This window comes from Tasmannia lanceolata, unplaced genomic scaffold, assembly GCF_043159265.1.
Source record: "Tasmannia lanceolata isolate RefF3 unplaced genomic scaffold, GAP_Taslan_0.1 ptg000025l, whole genome shotgun sequence".
Lineage (NCBI taxonomy): Eukaryota > Viridiplantae > Streptophyta > Magnoliopsida > Canellales > Winteraceae > Tasmannia > Tasmannia lanceolata.
The window spans coordinates 7931972-7934980 of NW_027518702.1; the positions used below are offsets into that span (position 1 = coordinate 7931972).

A 3009-nucleotide genomic window follows, 5' to 3' on the forward strand; every position below is an offset into this window, starting at 1 on the left:
TATTACTAGCATTATCGAAGCTAATAGAAAAAATTTTATTTTGAATTTTAAAATCGTGAATAGTAGATAATATAAATTTTGATATAGAATGATCATTATGCGGGAATTTTGATTGAGTAAAACTAATTATTCTTTTTTCAAACATCCAGTTCGAATTAATATAATGTCTTGTTACACAAATATAGCCTTCATTTGGTTTACTAGTCCAAATATCAGAAGTAAGTGCAATTTTTCCATTAAAATTTTCAAAACTTGAAATCAATTGTTCTTTGCTTTCAATAAATAATTTAAAAGAATATGATTTTATAGTATTTCTAGTCACTTTTTTAAAAGCTAGATTTAGAGCTTTTGGAATATATTTTTCAAATCTTTTACTTTCGGACATAATAAATGGTTGCTCATCTTGTATGATGTATGATGCTAGTTCTCTCCTATTCCTATCTTGAGAATAAGAAAAAGTTCCTAATGAACTAGAAGTGAGGCTTAATTGGGTTTGTTTAGGGTCTAATGACCCATGCTTTGCACTACAAACAGCGGAATGCCTTGCCAAGTGCCTTGTTACAAATAGCCCTATCTTCTAAAACTCCCTGAGAATCCTTCTTTTCTTCAATGGTAAATAACTTCCCTACTTGTGAAATCCTACCTCTAGACGTTTTAGTACTAGGAGCTTGACTCCCACTAGCTACAAGGTCCTTCGGTAGGTTCAGGAGCAATTGGATATTCAGACTCTAGAGTATATGTATCATCATTTCAAGGTTCTACACAAGCCTCCAGTAATTCATCATTTCCCATGATTTCATTTGGTTGAAAATAGTGGTCACTTGAACCGGTCATTTTAAAAAAATTACAAAGATGGGCTATAAGAAATTTTAAAAAATAAATTCTAAATACCTCAACTTTGCTTGAATCGCCCACGGAGTTGTTAAGCACCTTCTTGAATACTAATTACCGCAAGTTTTTAAGCACCTCCCTAATTCCTTCATCTTAATCGCTAATCGAAGTGAGTAACGGAGAGAAGGATTAGAGAGTAATAAGAGGGAATGATTAGATAATTTGATATAATTAGAGAGAGTAATATAAAAGAGAGAGCAATAAGAGTGAGAGTAATAAGAGAGTAATTGAGGGTAAGAAATGAAGGGAGGGGGAGGGATATTTATAAGACTTGTAATATAATGAGTTACCAAAATACCCCCAAAATATAGTTGTTGGGGGGCTTATTTTTGTAAAAACATGTGTAATCCCTAAAGTACCTCCAAATATAATTGTTGGGAGGGGGTAGTTGGGAAAAAATAAGTAAAATCACCTTGCGAATGAAAACAAAAAGCTGTTGTCTCCATTCAAGAGGTGACTAGTCTGAAGTGCGACAGACCAGCCGCGAAAATCTTTTTGCGATGGATGCTAGCAATTCCCCTATAATATATATACTAAACATGTTTCTTTCCAATGGCGGAGCCAGGATTTATGTATAGGAGGGCAAGGCGGCAAGCTTATACAGGCTTATACATTAAAGGGGGCAGGCCTTCAAATTTTAAAGGGGCTGGGGCCCAATTGAGTTGGGCCTATTAAATATTTGGCCCAACTCAACGGGGGCAACTGCCCCCCTTATGCTACATGTAGCTCTGCCCCTGTAATTATTTCCGTTTTCGTACACGTTCTTTCCAAAAAAATTTTATTGGAAATTCCTTTCCCCTTGAAACCCCATATATCTATAACATCTATAAGCTATTGAAATTGGCACTACCATGTCTTGACCTTTTGTCTACTTGTTTAATTGGGTTAGAGAGATTTTTTGGGGAATTGATAACCTTTTACAGTTGGTTAGATAGTAAAAGACAATATAATAGTAAAACCTAACAAGCCAAAAACACGGAATCACTTATTTTGGCAGAAAATGAAAAGAATCGATTGTAGTAAGCCCAAAACTGTTGGCACAATGAAACGTCACGTGCGCGACTTCGCAGTTACACAGCTGGCACTCCACATCAGCACCCCTTTATAATTCCCTCTCATTCCCTCTCCTTCCACACACCGCTCTCCATGGCAGAAACAAATGCAAAATCCTCCAAAAGAATCATAAGTTCTTCACTGCACACATCAAGCCCTACTCTTCTCCCCTCCCCATATTCCGGCGAGCGCGAAACGGAGATCATGGTATCGGCTTTTATCAAGGTAATCTCTGGCGATGCCGACAGAATCCCATTCCAATCATCTCAGAATGAGAATGCAAGAAATTCTACTTCTACTTCCCCTGCCTCCACCACAGAAGAGACTAGTACTCTTTCTCTCTTTCCCTCCTACACTTGTCAATATTGCGGTATAGAAGGTTGTTTGGGGTGCGATTTTTTCGTGCCCCAAGTGGAAAATAATCAGACAAAGGCTAGTAAGAAAAAGAAGAAGTATAGGGGGGTCCGACAGAGGCCGTGGGGTAAATGGGCAGCAGAAATAAGGGACCCACGTAGAGCGGCTCGAGTTTGGTTGGGCACATTTAAAACAGCAGAGGACGCGGCTCGGGCTTATGACAAGGCGGCAATCGAATTCCGGGGCGCCCGTGCCAAGCTCAATTTTGATTTCCCTCAAAACCCAACTCCAGAACAGCAGGAATGGTCTCATGAACACTCCAATTTTCCGAATTTGGCGAGGCCGAGTTGGGGATAGTTGAAAACCAACAAGAGAATGATCCATGGGAGTTGCCTGGATTAGAGGAATCTGAGGATTGGATGATAATGGAAATGGGGTAATTTCCTCATTCCAGTGCGACTGTCAGTCTGTCACTACAACTAGTGCTTTTATAGTTTTACTTGTGGAATGAGCAATCGACCTCCATGACCATGTTAGACCTTCCATTTTGAGAACTGTTTCACCTATGATAACAAATATTCATTCAATATATACAATAAAATCAATACAATTCTTCATTCTTTTAAGTATTTATGTAAGTTGCCAAACCTTTCTGAAAAAACAGAGAGAGAGAGAGATTTTTTTTAGGATAATCATATGTAGGCCCTACTG

General features: G+C 38.3%; 1 pseudogene; it reads left to right on the forward strand.

The window, feature by feature from the left end:
- The first annotated feature begins 2037 nt into the window (after nucleotides 1-2037).
- On the forward strand, nucleotides 2038-2655 carry LOC143857610 (ethylene-responsive transcription factor ERF109 pseudogene; annotated as a pseudogene).
- The last annotated feature ends 354 nt before the right edge of the window (nucleotides 2656-3009 follow it).